Here is an 18,076-nt window from a genome sequence, read left to right on the forward strand (position 1 = left end):
GTAAAGCCTTTGTTAACATAGCGAGTCTGGTGACATCAAAAGGTGGGAAACGGAACCATATTTCGGTAAGCCAACCAGTTGAAAATATGCGTTAGTACTTAATGAATATGATGTCAGATCAGTTGGCATCTGAGACATGATTACTGATGATAGGACGACATAAACTGTATCTTGGAAAGTCGACACATTCTAGTTATCAGATTCACATTGAATTGTTGTGCAATTTAAATGTTTAAATATGAAACTATTTGTGAAAAGATTAAATGTAATTTTATCTCCTTTAATGAGAGAACGGTTTGTCATAGAGAAACTCTGCTCACTCAGAGGCCCAAGGAAACAGACACTGGTTGTAAACTATGAAACATGCCCTTATTTCACCACTATATAAACCCGTTGACAAAAACTCAACTCGTTAGAAAGGAAAAGGTCACCTACAGAACTAAGCCAACCTCAGCGTGAGCTCTAGTTGAACGACAAGAACCTAAAGAAATTATCATCGAATTTCAATGTGAAGATGACGATCAACACGCCGAAAGGATGAATTTCGACTATACCAGCCAGAATATAGCATGAGTTTAAAGTATGGCAACTTGGTATGAACTTTGCACTCTTATTCACTAAAGAAGTGATACCTCCTAGCCGTTGCGTTTGCGCAGCAACTGTAGACGTGGGCTTGGAGAGGACAGACAGAGTATCCATTCTACCACACTCAAGTTCACCACTAGACATTCTATAGAGAACCAGAGATCCATGCTGGACCAATCTACCGAAGCGCAGCTCAGAGTAAATATTTATTGCATTTTCCTTTTTCAAATAGGCGGTTATTTAGAATGCATAAGATACTGTATTTACGGTAGTATAGCTGCCTATGGCAAGATAGAGACACAAAATATTTGTGCCTCTTCCCGCTCTTTCATTCCTTCCCGTTCCTTCATTCAAAACTCATACCCCTTTCTTTGTGTAAACAGCCGTAATATTTGTTCCGTCCGCTAGGGACCTTTTCCTTTAGGACATAGTTTGTAATCAATGTATGATCCATTTTGTGTAGATGTTACTCTGTGTGATTAATTAGGTATTTAGTAAATACATAATTAAACCAAATTTTGTATTGCTGATTCAACTTGTTAGCCATGGTTCGTGAAGATACTCAAGAATTTACAACTTTCAGATGAGACTGAATAAAGTGACTGTCACGCATAGGTGGAATAGGTGGCAGGGAAGTCAGGCGCAGGAGAGTCAAAAGGAGTGTAAATATGGAGTCTTTTAATAAAGTTCCAAGGGTATGCTCCATAACAATAAATGTACAAACAAACAAAACATGGGTACGAGGACCCGACGCGCACCTATACAAACACTCACACTACACTGAAAACAAATCAATCTCTGACAAAGACATGAGGGGAAACAGAGGGTTAAATACACAACAGGTAATGAATGGGATTGAAAACAGGTGTGTGGGAAGACAAGACAAAACCAATGGAAAATTAAAAAAGGATCAATGATGGCTAGAAGAGCGGTGACGTCGAACGCCGAGCACCGCCCGAACAAGGAGAGGCAACGACTTCGGCAGAAGGCGTGACAGTGACAATTAAATATTGACTGCTACTGATGTAAAAGATGACTAGGTCTTTAAGAGTTTATTCGGAAGATAACAACTGTATTAACATTATTATTTAGCGGTACTTAATTACATTTAAAAGATTAGCTTAATCAGGTAATATTAATTACAGATAAATTATTTTATAGAATAGCATGTCAAATCACTTAATCCGGCATAGCCAAAGACACAACAAACTGGATGCCTTAATCGACATCCACAGCACGTGGGGAAGGGTGGGTTAACTGCCTTGTTCAGGGACAGAACTACAGATTTTTACATTGTCAGTTCAGGGATTTGATCCAGCAACCTTTCAGTTACTGGTCCAACGCTCTAACCACTAGGCTACCTGCCGTCCCTACGCTCTAACCACTAGGCTACCTGCCGTGCCTACGCTCTAACCACGAGGCTACCTGCCGTCCCTACGCTCTAACCACTAGGCTACCTGCCGTGCCTACGCTCTAACCACTAGGCTACCTGCCGTGCCTACGCTCTAACCACTAGGCTACCTGCCGTCCCCACACTCTAACCATTAGGCTACCTACCGTCCCTACACTCTAACCACTAGGCTACCTGCCGTCCCTACACTCTAACCACTAGGCTACCTGCCGTCCCCACACTCTAACCATTAGGCTACCTACCGTCCCTACACTCTAACCACTAGGCTACCTGCCGTCCCTACACTCTAACCACTAGGCTACCTGCCGTCCCTACGCTCTATCCACTAGGCTACCTGCCGTGCCTACGCTCTAACCACTAGGCTACCTGCCGCCCCTACGCTCTAACCACTAGGCTACCTGCCGCCCCTACGCTCTAACCACTAGGCTACCTGCCGCCCCTACTCTCTAACCACTAGGCTACCTGCCGCGCCTATGCTCTAACCACTAGGCTACCTGCCGTCCCTACGCTCTAACCACTAGGCTACCTGCCGTGCCTACACTCTAACCACTAGGCTACCTGCTTCGAATAATGCAGTGAGACTGTGAGAGCTTGTTGGATATTACTCACCACTACCCCGCACTCCTGGACCTATTGGGATGGTGTCTCTCTCCGAGGGGTCGGTTATAGTGGAGAGAGCACTTGAGTGGATCCTGTGGAATATAAGGGGACATTTGGGTGGGTTCACACTGTGCACGTTCCACTTTAGTTCCTAGTTCTTTGTAGCCACTGAGTGGCCCACGTGCACAGACACACAGACGTACAGGCATAGGTGGTCACACACACTCTCTCTCTCCCAAACACACGCACAGACACAGACAGAGGCGCAGGCGCAGAAACACCCAGCTACCACCAATGCTAGCTGTGACCTGACAATAACCCGATGGTGTGTGTTTCATCTCTTCATTTCAGCGAGGCGTCTACACAGGTGTTTCTGTTGGCAAGCCAAGAAGCAGACCACTTTGTCCCAGGACAACCACCAAACACAACAAGAGCACATAAGGAATCATCGAAAATATTATTTTATCAGACTCAATAAGAATTTTGTTCCCCACAAAGATCTTGGTGTTATATAGAAATAATTATTCAGGCTAATAGTCTTGCTGATATGTGGGAAATAATGGTCTTTTATCTGCACAGATTTCCTTGGCTGCTGGAACAGAGGAGGCAGTCATGGGGTTGCTTGGCGCACTTACAGCATTAGCAGGGGAGTGGGAATGTGCAGGCCCGGTGACAGGGAGACATTATTATGAACGTAAGAGACATTAGAGCCAAGAAACCAATTTGTATATGCCTGTGAGTTTGTGTGTGTGTGTGTGTGTGTGTGTGTGTGTGTGTGTGTGTGTGTGTGTGTGTGTGTGTGTGTGTGTGTGTGTGTGTGTGTGTGTGTGTGTGTGTGTGTGTGTGTGTGTGTGTGTGTGTGTGTGTGTGTGTGTTTGTGTGTGTGTGTGTGTGTGTGTGTGTGTTTATTAGTGATTGTTGTTTGTGTGGACACTTCACCTCGATCCGTAACCTGCGGTCTCTGGTGCCATCCCAAACCACACAGAGTGATATGTACACAGTTGCCTAAAGATGTGGAAGAAATATACCAAACCTGTAAGTGTCATTAACAACGTTTACAGCCTTCTTGATGGAGAATGCATAAGTCTTACCTATCGTGGCTGAGATAGAGAAAAAATACCGTAACTATCAAACAGAAGTCAAATATTTACCTGTTTATAGTCAATATCTCAGTATAAACTGCCTCTGTTCTGTGGAGTGACAGGTCAACCCTCTTGGCATCTGTTCATGTTGGCACGGTCACCTAGCCACCTCCTCTCAAACACTCCCCATGACTTATTTCCCTGAAATAAGCTAGTCTGGCTAGCATTGTGTCAGTGGCCAGGGGACTCTCTCTATTCCGGGGGCCCTTGAACCTCCTACACTGCCTCAGACTCTGTCTGCCAGACACACTGGAAGTGTCACGTCGTCTGGCAGCCCTCCCAACATACCTGTCCCAACAGCGACTCTGTCACAGCCTCCCCGCAGGATTTCGTATTTTGACTAGCCTTCGCCAAGTCATGGTCCCAAACCTGCGAGATTTAACTTTGATAGCAACCCCTCTAAGACATCGGGGTTTCAACTTTCAGTTTGTTTAAGTGTTTTTGGAGGAATAAGAAGTAAGAAGGGGAAACAGTGGTTCATGTGGTAGAAACTAAGTGAATATTAATGCTTGTTGAATTCTCATATTCCACTGGCTGCCAAAAAATCTTGATGTTTTTTATTTAACTTTGTTGCAGCCTGGACATAACACAGTAAGGGCTTATTTGCCTCTAGTATTGGAAAAATATGGCATAAAGCGATTCTTCCTAAATGAATATGTATGTGTGCATATTTATCCATTTAAATGATAACTTGCTAGAAAATCCATGAATCATTTCCATAATTCATTCTGTGCATATTCTCTTTTCATTGAATTTAAACAAACCCATTAACGAGGATTAACCTGTGGTAAATGAGAGTTTGTTTCCCTTCCCAATACTCTCCAGCACAGGCCCTTGTTCTGTCAAGTGGAATTACTTCCCAAGTGTGTTCGGAGCTTCTTAAAGAGACATTATGAAACCCAAGTGTGTTCGGAGCTTCTTAAAGAGAAATTATGAAACCCAAGTGTGTTCGGAGCTTCTTAAAGAGAAATTATGAAACCCAAGTGTGCACAAAACATTACACAATTTTCTCACCTCACTTTCCCCCACCAAGAGGATTCATAATCAATCAATTTTCTCACATCACTTCCCCCACCAAGAGGATTTATAATCAATCAATTTTCTCACATCACTTCCCCCCACCAAGAGGATTTCTAATCAATCAATTTTCTCACATCACTTCCCCCCACCAAGAGGATTTATAATCAATCAATTTTCTCACATCACTTCCCCCCACCAAGATGATTTATAATCAGGTTTTAAAAAATGTATTTCACTCTGCTATACTGTAACAAAATGTTGTTTCTTGGCTTGGGGTTTGTGTGTGTGTGTGTGTATGTGTGTGTGTGTGTGTGTGTAGGTGCGCTTGTGTTTGTGCGTGCGGTTGTGTGTGTGGCATTCCGTTTAATTGGCCAATTATTACCCATTTAAAATCATGGATTGGGCCGTGTGACAAACAGAATACTATCACTCCTCCTCTTTGTTAGCCACTCCTTCTTTGTTAGCCACTCCTTCCTTCCTTTACATGTTGGAGAGGACTGGAGCTGTGACTACTACCTCATCATCCTCTAAAATGGTAAAAAGAAAACGAAATAAATAAATAAATAAATAAATAAATAAAGATGGGGAGAAAATAAGTAAATAAGTCTTAAAACGCCTTTGGAAAGTTAATAGGGGGCAGCATTTTCACTTTTGGATGAATAGCGTGCCCAGAGTGAACTGCCTCCTACTCAGTCCCAGATGCTAATATGTGCAAATTGTTATTAGTATTGGATGGAAAACACTCTGAAGTTTCTAAAACTGTTTGAATAATGTCTGTGAGTATAACATAACTCATATGGCAGGCAAAAACCTGAGAAAAAATCCAAACAGGAAGTGGGAAATCTGAGGTTTGTAGTTTTTGAACTCACCCCTATTGAATACACAGTGGGAAATAGGTTATTTTGCAGTTCCTAAGGCTTCCACTAGATGTCAACCGTCTGTAGAATGTTGTTTCAGGCTTCTCGTGTGAAGGGGGGCCAGATGCAGCCTCGTTCTCAGTCACGCGCTTTCACATGAGAGTGACCTGCGCTCCATGGCTTTTCTACAGACAATGGAAGTCTCCGGTTGGAACATTATTGAATGTTTATGATAAAAACATCCTAAATATTGATTCTATACTTAGTTTGACAAGTTTCTTCGACCTGTAATATACATTTTTGAACCTTTTGTCCGACTGGACCAGATCGTGCTTTTGGATTTGTTTACCAAACGCCCTAACAAAAGAAGCTATTAGAAATAAATGGACATAAATGATGGACATTATCGAACAAAACAAGCATTTATTGTGGAACTGTGAATCCTGGGATCATCAAAGGTAAGTGAATATTTATAATGCTATTTATGAATAATTTTGACAATTTTTATTTTATTTCACCGTTATTTAACCAGGTAGGCTAGTTGAGAACAAGTTCTCATTTGCAACTGCGACATGGCCAAGATAAAGCATAGCAGTGTGAACAGACAACACAGAGTTACACATGGAGTAAACAATTAACAAGTCAATAACACACTAGAAAAAAAGGGGGGAGTCTATATACAATGTGTGCAAAAGGCATGAGGAGGTAGGCGAATAATTACAATTTTGCAGATTAACACTGGAGTGATAAATGATCAGATGGTCATGTACAGGTAGAGATATTGGTGTGCAAAAGAGCAGAAAAGTAAATAAATAAAAACAGTATGGGGATGAGGTAGGTGAAAATGGGTGGGCTATTTACAAATAGACTATGTACAGCTGCAGTGATCGGTTAGCGGCTCAGATAGCTGATGTTTGAAGTTGGTGAGGGAGATAAAAGTCTCCAACTTCAGCAATTTTTGCAATTCGTTCCAGTCACAGGCAGCAGAGTACTGGAACGAAAGGCGGCCAAATGAGGTGTTGGCTTTAGGGATGATCAGTGAGATACACCTGCTGGAGCGCGTGCTACGGATGGGTGTTGCCATCGTGACCAGTGAACTGAGATAAGGCGGAGCGTTACCTAGCATGGACTTGTAGATGACCTGGAGCCAGTGGGTCTGGCAACAATTTTTTTTAATTGTACCTTTATTTAACCAGGCAAGTCAGTTAAGAACACATTATTATTTTAATGACGGCCTGGGAACAGTGGGTTCAGGGGCAGAACGACAGATTTGTACCTTGTTTAGCTCGGGGGTTTGAACTCGCAACCTTCCGGTTACTAGTCCAGCGCTCTAACCACTAGGCTACGCTGCCGCCCCAATATGTAGCGAGGGCCAGCCGACTAGAGCATATAAGTCGCAGTGGGGGGTGGTATAAGGTACTTTAGTGACAAAACGGATGGCACTGTGATAAACTGCATCTAGTTTGCTGAGTAGAGTGTTGGAAGCAATTTTGTAGATGACATCGCCGAAGTCGAGGATCGGTAGGATAGTCAGTTTTACTAAGGTAAGCTTGGCGGCGTGAGTGAAGGAGGCTTTGTTGCGGAATAGAAAGCCGACTCTTGATTTGATTTTCGATTGGAGATGTTTGATATGAGTCTGGAAGGAGAGTTTGCAGTCTAGCCAGACACCTAGGTACTTATAGATGTCCACATATTTAAGGTCGGAACCATCCAGGGTGGTGATGCTAGTCGGGCATGCGGGTGCAGGCAGCGATCGGTTGAAAAGCATGCATTTGGTTTTCCTAGCGTTTAAGAGCAGTTGTAGGGCACGGAAGGAGTGTTGTATTGCATTGAAGCTCGTTTGGAGGTTAGATAGCAGTGTCCAATGACGGGCCGAACGTATATAGAATGGTGTCGTCTGCGTAGAGGTGGACTACCCAACATGGCAGATATTTCTCTGGCTGTCTTGGGCTCTGAGCGCCGTTCTCAGATTATGCTTTTTCCGTAAAGTTATTTTGAAATCTGACACAGCGGTTGCATTAAGGAGAAGTGTATCTAAAGTTCCATGCATAAGACTTGAATTTTCATCAACATTTCTAATGAGTATTTCTGTGAATTCATGTGGCTCTCTGCAATATCACTGCATGTTTTGGAACTACTGAACGTATCACGCCAATGTAAAATACAATTTTTGGGATATAAATATGAACTTTACCGAGCAACACATACATGTATTGTGTAACATAAAGTCCTATGATTTTCATCTGATGAAGATCATCAAAGGTTAGTGATTAATTTTATCTCTATTTGTGCAAAGAAAATGGCTGTGTTTTTATGTGAGTTGGTGGTGACCTAACATAATCGTTTGTGTAGCTTTCGCCATAAAGCATTTTTAATCAGACACTGTGGCTGGATTAACGAGATTTGTATCTTTAAAATGGTGCCTAATACTTGTATGTTTGAGAAATTTGATTTATGAGATTTCTGTTGATTTGTTTTTGGTGCCCTGCAATTTCATTGGCTAGCGGACACACACACACACACACACTAGACAGGTTTTAAAGGAGAGTAAGCAAACCTGTAGCTTATTACAGTGGAGGTTCCTCAGATGAGGAAGGGAGGACCATCCTCCTCAGTGAAATTCATAAGACTGAAAATTGTGAAACATTTACAAAAGCTTAGATTTTTTAAATGAAATGATATACTATGAAAACAAAAGAGAGTCACACACTCCATATGTATAACCTGACAGTAATTTATTTGGTAAAAATAAATTACCCAATAAATGACTGGGAGGTTAAACATATGGAGTGTGACTCTCTTTGTTTTTATGGCTTACAGTTTATTCACCATTAGTCAGCCCCTCGACACTAAATCATTTTCTCTGGGAATGTGCCAGCTCATCATTTTCATTAGATAAAACTATACCAAGTATAATCCAACCTGTTTTGAGCCCCACCTGTTTAGCTAAAAATATATATATACAGTACCGTTGAAATGTCTGGGGTCACCTTTAAATGTCCTTGTTTTTTTGTTTTTTTTTACATTAAAATGATCAGAAATACTATGTAGAAATTGTGAATGTTGTAAATGTAGCTGGAAAAGGCTGATTTGTAATGGAATATCTACATAGGTGTACAGAGGCCCATTATTAGCAACCATCACTCCTGTGTTCCAATGGCTCGTTATATTAGATAATCCAAGTTGATAATAAAAAAAATGGTATCCAATTGTTTTTTAATAGCTACTATCTTGTCTCATCACTACAACTCCCGTACGGGCTCGGGAGAGACGAAGGTTGAAAGTCATGCGTCCTCCGATACACAACCCAACCTGCACTGCTTCTTAACACAGCGCCATCCAACCCAGAAGCCAGCCGCACCAATGTGTCAGAGGAAACACTGTGCACCTGGCAACCTTGGTTAGCGCGCACTGCGCCCGGCAATGCTGTAAACGGTTGTGCTGATTAAAGAAGCAATAAAACGGGCCTTCTTTAGACTAGTTGACTATCTGGAGTATTTGTGGGTTCGATTACAGGCTCAAAATGGCAAGAAACAAAGCACTTTCTTCTGAAACTCGTCAGTCTCTTCTTGTTCTGAGAAATGAAGGCTATTCCATGTAAGAAATTGCCGCGAAACTGAAGATCTCGTGCACAACTGAGCAAATTATTTTCAAATCACATCAAATCAAACGTATTTGTCACATACACATGGTTAGCAGATGTTAATGCGAGTGTAGCGAAATGCTTGTGCTTCTAGTTCCGGCCATGCGGTAATATCTAACAAGTAATCTAACCTAACAATTTCACAACTACCTTATACACACAAGTGTAAAGGAATGAATACGAATATGTACATACAAATATATGAATGAGTGATGGCCGAACGGTATAGCTAAGATGCAGTAGATGGTATAGTTTACAGTATATACATATGAGATGAGTAATGTACGTTATGAAAACATTATATAAAGTGTCATTGTTTAATGTGGCTAGTGATACATTACATCAAGATGGCAAGATGCAGTAGATAGTATAGAGTACAGCATATACCTATGAGATTAGTAATATAGGGTATGTAAACATTATGCATTAAAGTGCAATGGACCAATCATTACACCCTATATCAGCTAAATGCAGAGAAGAGTATGCAAGGCTCTATTGCACGTGTCACTGTCTGTCATCTCACATCTTTCTCTTGACCTTGTGTGCACCTAGTTTGTAAACTTTAGTTCGTAGGCTGTTGTAATAACCTCATGATGGGTACAGGGAACATTTGAGTATCGTGTAGTAGCCTAAACCTATCGATGTTACGTTGAACTGGGCGAATGGAATATGAATAAAAGTCATCCGATATGCTGTAATATAAATAAGGCCATGATCATAAAAAAATAATTGTCCTCCCTCATCTTACATAGCACCAACCGCTACTGGCTGATCAACCATAAGGCACTCATTAAGGATGATTATGTGAGAGCATTCTTTAGTTTCACTGTATTGTAAATCTCTGTGTCTCTTTCTTTCTATCTATATCTCTCTCTCTGTTTAACTCTGTCTCTCTCTCTCCCTCTCTCTCTTTCTTTCTTTCTATCTCTCTGTTTAACTCACTCTCTCTCTCTCTCTCTCTCTCTCTCTCTCTCTCTCTCTCTCTCTCTCTCTCTCTCTCTATCTCTTTCTCTCTCAGTTCAAATAAATTCAAGGGGCTTTATTGGCATGGGAAACGTATGATGTACTTCCGGCGCCGACAGAGATGGCCGCCTCGCTTCGCGTTCCTAGGAAACTATGCAGTTTTTTGTTTTTTTTAACGTGTTATTTCTTACATTAGTACCCCAGGTCATCTTAGGTTTCATTACATACAGTCGAGAAGAACTACTGAACATAAGAGCAGCGTCAACTCACCATCAGTACGACCAAGAATATGACTTTCGCGAAGCGGATCCTGTGTTCTGCCTTTCACCCATGACAACGGAATGGATCCCAGCCGGCGACCCAAAAAAACGACTTCGTAAAAGGGGGAAACGGAGCGGTCTTCTGGTCAGACTCCGGAGACGGGCACATCGTGCACCACTCCCTAGCATTCTTCTCGCCAATGTCCAGTCTCTTGACAACAAGGTTGATGAAATCCGAGCAAGGGTAGCATTCCAGAGGGACATCAGAGACTGTAACGTTCTTTGCTTCACGGAAACATGGCTCACTGGAGAGACGCTATCGGAATCGGTGCAGCCAGCTGGTTTCTCCACGCATCGCGCAGACAGAAACAAACATCTTTCTGGTAAGAAGAGGGGCGGGGCGTATGCTTCATGGTTAACGTGACGTGGTGTGATCATAACAACATACAGGTACTCAAGTCCTTCTGTTCACCTGATTTAGAATTCCTCACAATCAAATGTCGACCGCATTATCTTCCAAGGGAATCACAGCCTTATATATTCCCCCCCAAGCAGACACATCGATGGCTCTGAACAAACTTTATTTGACTCTTTGCAAACTGGAATCCATTTATCCAGAGGCTGCATTCATTGTAGCTGGGGATTTTAACAAGGTTAATCTGAAAACAAGACTCCCTAAATTTTATCAGCATATCGATTGCGCAACCAGGGCTGGTAAAACCTTGGATCACTGCTATTCTAACTTCCGCGACGCATATAAGGCCCTGCCCCGCCCTTCTTTCGGAAAAGCTGACCACGACTCCATTTTGTTGATCCCTGCCTACAGACAGAAACTAAAACAAGAAGCTCCCGCGCTGAGGTCTGTTCAAAGCTGGTCCGACCAATCTGATTCCACACTCCAAGACTGCTTCCATCACGTGGACTGGGAAATGTTTTGTATTGCGTCAGACAACAACATTGACGAATACGCTGATTCGGTGAGCGAGTTCATAAGAACGTGTGTTGAAGATGTCGTTCCCATAGCAACGATTAAAACATTCCCAAACCAGAAACCGTGGATTGATGGCAACATTCGCGTGAAACTGAAAGCCTGAACCACTGCTTTTACTCAGGGCAAGGTGACCGGAAACATGACCGAATACAAACAGTGTAACTATTCCCTCCGCAAGGCAATCAAACAAGCTAAGCGTCAGTATAGAGACGAAGTAGAATCTCAATTCAACGGCTCAGACACAAGAGAAAACCAGCCCAGTCACGGACCAGGATGTCTTGCTCCCAGGCAGACTAAATAACTTTTTTGCTCGCTTTGAGGACAATACAGTGCCACTGATACGGCCCACAACTAAAACATGCGGACTCTCCTTCACTGCAGCCGACGTGAGGAAAACATTTAAACGTGTTAACCCTCGCAAGGCTGCAGGCCCAGACGGCATCCCCAGCCGCGCCCTCAGAGCATGCGCAGACCAGCTGGCCGGTGTGTTTACGGACATATTCAATCAATCCCTATACCAGTCTGCTGTTCCCACATGCTTCAAGAGGGCCACCATTGTTCCTGTTCCCAAGAAAGCTAACCCTGGGTCTCAAGAAAGCTAACCCTGGGTCTTGACCCCGCCCTGTGCAACTGGGTACTGGACTTCCTGACGGGCCGCCCCCAGGTGGTGAGGGTAGGCAACAACATTTCCACCCTGCTGATCCTCAACACTGGGGCCCCACAAGGGTGTGTTCTGAGCCCTCTCCTGTACACCCTGTTCACCCACGACTGCGTGGCCACACACGCCTCCAACTCAATCATCAAGTTTGTGGACAACACAACAGTGGTAGGCTTGATTACCAACAACGACGAGACAGCCTACAGGGAGGAGGTGAGGGCCCTCGGAGTGTGGTGTCAGGAAAATAACCTCACACTCAACGTCAACAAAACTAAGGAGATGATTGTGGACTTCAGGAAACAGCAGAGGGAACACCCCCCTATCCACATCGATGGAACAGTAGTGGAGAGGGTAGTAAGTTTTAAGTTCCTTGGCGTACACATCACAGACAAATTGAATTGGTCCACCCACACAGACAGCATCGTGAAGAAGGCGCAGCAGCGCCTCTTCAACCTCAGGAGGCTGAAGAAGTTTGGCTTGTCACCAAAAGCACTCACAAACTTCTACAGATGCACAATCGAGAGCATCCTGTCGGGCTGTATCACCGCCTGGTACGGCAACTGCTCCGCCCACAACCGTAAGGCTCTCCAGAGGGTAGTGAGGTCTGCACAACGCATCACCGGGGGCAAACTACCTGCCCTTCAGGATACCTACACCACCCGATGTCACAGGAAGGCCATAAAGATCATCAAGGACAACAACCACCAGAGCCACTGCCTGTTCACCCCGCTATCATCCAGAAGGCGATGTCAATACAGGTGCATCAAAGCTGGGACTGAGAGACGGAAAAACAGCTTCTATCTCAAGGCCATCAGACTGTTAAACAGCCACCTCTAACATTGAGTGGCTGCTGCCAACACACTGACTCAACTCCAGCCACTTTAATAATGGGAAATGATGGGAAATTATGTAAAATATATCACTAGACACTTTAAACAATGCTACCGAATATAATGTTTACATACCCTACATTATTCATCTCATATGTATATGTATATACTGTACTCTATATCATCTACTGCATCTTTATGTAATACATGTATCACCAGTCACTTTAACTATGCCACTTTGTTTACATACTCATCTCATATGTATATACTGCACTAATTACCATCTACTATATCTTGCCTATGCCGCTCTGTACCATCACTCACTCATATATCTTTATGTACATATTCTTTATCCCCTTACACTTGTGTCTATAAGGTAGTAGTTTTGGAATTGTTAGCTAGATTACTTGTTGGTTATTACTGCATTGTCGGAACTAGAAGCACAAGCATTTCGCTACACTCACATTAACATCTGCTAACCATGTGTATTTGACAAATAAAATTTGATTTGATTTGATGTTAACATTGCCAAAGCAAGTGATGTAGATAATATACAACAGTGAAAATAAGCAATAAAAATGAACAGTAAACATTACACTCACAGAAGTTTCAAATGAATAAAGACATTACAAATGTCTTATATATATATATATATATTGTATATATATACAGTGTTTTAACAATGTACAAATGGTTCAAGTAAAAAAGGGAAGATATATAAACATAAATATGGATTGTATTTGCAATGGTGGTTGACCTTTCTTCACTTGCTGCTGTGATGACACGCTGTGGTATTTCACCCAATATACATGGGAGTTTATCAAAACTGGATTTGTTTTTAAATTGTGATTGTGACTTCCTCCCTCTTCCCAGCACATTCCAAAGCCATCTGGCTCCTATAGATATCACAATCGAAATATGTGTCTCTAATATGGTCGTACATTTGGCAGGAGGTTAGGAAGTACAGCTCAGTTTCCACCTCATTTTGTGGGCAGTGGGCACACAGCCTGTCTTCTCTTGAGAGCCATGTCTGCCTTCAGTGGCGTTTCTCAATAGCAAGGCTATGCTCACTGAGTCTGTACATACTCAAAGCTTTCCTTAAGTTTGCGTCAGTCACAGTGGTCAGGTATTCCGCCGTTGTGTACTCTCTGTGTAGGGCCAAATAGCATTCTAGTTTGCTCTGTTTTTTTTGTAAATTCTTCCCAATGTGTCAAGTGATTATCTTTTTGTTTTCTCATGATTTGGTTGGGTCTAATTGTGTTACTCTCCTGGGGCTCTGTGGGGTGTGTTTGTGCTTGTGAACAGAGCCCCAGGACACAGCTTGCTTAGGGGGCTCTTCTCCAGGTTCATCTCTCTGTAGGTGATGGCTTTGTTTTGGAAGGTTTGGGAATCACTTCCTTTTAGGTGGTTGTAGAATTTAATGGCTCTTTTCTGGATTTTGATAATTAGTGGGTGTCGGCCTAATTCTGCTCTGCATGCATTATTTGGCGTTCTTAGTTGTACACTGAGGATATTTTTGCAGAATTCTGCATGCAGAGTCTCAATTTGGTGTTTGTTCCATTTTGTGAATTCTTGGTTGGTGAGTGGACCCCAGACCTCACAACCATAAAGGGCAATGGGTTCTATAACTGATTCAAGTATTTTTTGCCAGATCCTAATTGGTTTGTCAAATTGCTATTTCCTTATGGTGGCATAAAATGCCTCTCTCTCTCTCTCTCTCTCTCTCTCTCTCTCTCTCTCTCTCTCTCTCTCTCTCTCTCTCTCTCTCTCTCTCTCTCTCTCTCTCTCTCTCTCTCTCTCTCTCTCTCTCTCTCTCTCTCTCTCTCTCTCTCTCTCTCTCTCTCTCTGTAGGAAGAGGGATAGTCAACAAAGGAGCTCGTGTTCCAGTCTCCAGGGGAGGTAAAGATTATTGCTTTGGAGTTCTATGTAAGAAGAAGACTACTGCCACATAGCAGGAGCATTACATTACACTACTGTTAGTCCATTAACCTACCAGAAGCATTACATTACACTACTGTTAGTCCATTAACCTACCAGAAGCATTACATTACACTACTGTTAGTCCATTAACGTACCAGAAGCATTACATTACACTACTGTTAGTCCATTAACCTACCAGAAGCATTACATTACACTACTGTTAGTCCATTAACCTACCAGAAGCATTACATTACACTACTGTTAGTCCATTAACCTACCAGAAGCATTACATTACACTACTGTTCGTCCATTAACCTACCAGAAGCATTACATTACACTACTGTTAGTCCATTAACCTACCAGAAGCATTACATTACACTACTGTTAGTCCATTAACCTACCAGAAGCATTACATTACACTACTGTTAGTCCATTAACCTACCAGAAGCATTACATTACACTACTGTTCGTCCATTAACCTACCAGAAGCATTACATTACACTACTGTTAGTCCATTAACCTACCAGAAGCATTACATTACACTACTGTTAGTCCATTAACCTACCAGAAGCATTACATTACACTACTGTTAGTCCATTAACCTACCAGAAGCATTACATTACACTACTGTTAGTCCATTAACCTACCAGAAGCATTACATTACACTACTGTTAGTCCATTAACCTACCAGAAGCATTACATTACACTACTGTTAGTCCATTAACCTACCAGAAGCATTACATTACACTACTGTTCGTCCATTAACCTACCAGAAGCATTACATTACACTACTGTTAGTCCATTAACCTACCAGAAGCATTACATTACACTACTGTTAGTCCATTAACCTACCAGAAGCATTACATTACACTACTGTTAGTCCATTAACCTACCAGAAGCATTACATTACACTACTGTTCGTCCATTAACCTACCAGAAGCATTACATTACACTACTGTTCGTCCATTAACCTACCAGAAGCATTACATTACACTACTGTTAGTCCATTAACCTACCAGAAGCATTACATTACACTACTGTTAGTCCATTAACCAACCAGAAGCATTACATTACACTACTGTTCGTCCATTAACCTACCAGAAGCATTACATTACACTACTGTTAGTCCATTAACCTACCAGAAGCATTACATTACACTACTGTTTGTCCATTAACCTACCAGAAGCATGACATTACACTACTGTTAGTCCATTAACCTACCAGAAGCATTACATTACACTACTGTTAGTCCATTAACCTACCAGAAGCATTACATTACACTACTGTTAGTCCATTAACCTACCAGAAGCATTACATTACACTACTGTTAGTCCATTAACCTACTAGAAGCATTACATTACACTACTCTTCGTCCATTAACCTACCAGAAGCATTACATTACACTACTGTTAGTCCATTAACCTACCAGAAGCATTACATTACACTACTGTTAGTCCATTAAAGTACCAGGTCATCTATGTTACAGGAAGACCAAACTCCAGAAATCCCTGTACCTCTATTTTCTCAGCACTGAGTCATTACATGTTTCATAATTGAGATGTTGCGGCCATGCAATTTAATACCAAAATAGCAAGCGTAGTTTTGCGTCACTCCGGTATTAGTAGAGCAGACAACATTGTTGTGAGAATGGCTTGGTCTCCCAAGCAGATGTGCCTCCATTCTCCAAGCTTGGATGAACAACAACTAAAAGGATAAGTGGCTGTGCAGCCTGCTATCAGTTCATGTGCATCAAATAGTGACGCTATTGGACTGTGTGGCTGTGCAGCCTGCTATCAGTTCATGTGCATCAAATAGTGACGCTATTGGACTGTGCGGCTGTGCAGCCTGCTATCAGTTCATGTGCATCAAATAGTGACGCTACTGGACTGTGTGGCTGTGCAGCCTAGTTTCAGTTCATGTGCATCAAATAGTGACGCTATTGGACTGTGTGGCTGTGCAGCCTGCTATCAGTTCATATGCATCAAATAGTGACGCTATTGGAGTGTGTGACGGTGCAGCCTAGTTTCAGTTCGTGTGCTTCAAATCGTGACGCTATTGGGCTGTGTGGCTGTGCAGCCTGGTTTCTGTCACACTCAGGTGCCCGTGCACACACAAATTCTTGCATACACACACACGCACAATCACACACACTTTTCTCATCTTAATAAGTAAGGGAAGGTGGTATTACCAACGCCGGTACCGGCCATAACTGCAGCAGGGTACGACACCACTGTGTGTATCTCCATGGCTGGTTGTGATGGCAGAAACACCTGACCATTTCGACATTATTGTGTGAGCAGGTGTGTTAGTGTGTACACCTCCTATTAAGCATCATCCTCTGTAGTCCCAGCAGCTGTACAGCATGGCTGTACTGTGCAGGACAACTATCAGAGGGGCCATTGTCTGAGAGCCATTAAAATAATGGCCTTAATAAACCTTTTCTCCGTGCACTGCTTATCCCCAGAACTCTTCCCTCCTTTTCATATTTCTGATACATCCAGTCATTACCTCTAATCTGCCCATGGTGATAATGAGGCCTGTAGCTTGCTGCCTATTGGGGGGGTTTGCTCTCAAACCAACCAGGGTTTAAATTGTATATACGGAGCACACGCGCACGCATGCACGCACACACACACACACACACACTCCCCTACATGTGTAGAACTAATGGATAACCAATCCACAACCATTACTCTTATGGTAATAGTAATACTATGTGTACCAAGACTAAAGTAATACTATGTGTACCAAGACTAAAGTAATACTATGTGTACCAATACTAAAGTAATACTATGTGTACCAATACTAAAGTAATGCTATGTGTACCAAGACTATAGTAATACTAAGTGTACCAAGACTAAAGTAATGCTATGTGTACCAAGACTAAAGTATTACCATGTGTACCAAGACTAAAGTAATACTATGTGTGCCAAGACTAAAGTAATACTATTTGTACCAAGACTAAAGTAATACTATGTGTACCAAGACTAAAGTAATACTATGTGTACCAGGACTGAAGTAATACTATGTGTACCAAGACTAAAGTAATACTATGTGTACCAGGACTGAAGTAATCTACGTGGACTAAATATTGTATCATTCCTTATACTCTGAGTTTCGCCTCACACTCCCATACTAAGATATGAGGGCAAGTATGGAGATGTGGTATTGGCCGAGGCATGACAGATAGCTTAGT

This window comes from Oncorhynchus keta, chromosome 13, assembly GCF_023373465.1.
Source record: "Oncorhynchus keta strain PuntledgeMale-10-30-2019 chromosome 13, Oket_V2, whole genome shotgun sequence".
Lineage (NCBI taxonomy): Eukaryota > Metazoa > Chordata > Actinopteri > Salmoniformes > Salmonidae > Oncorhynchus > Oncorhynchus keta.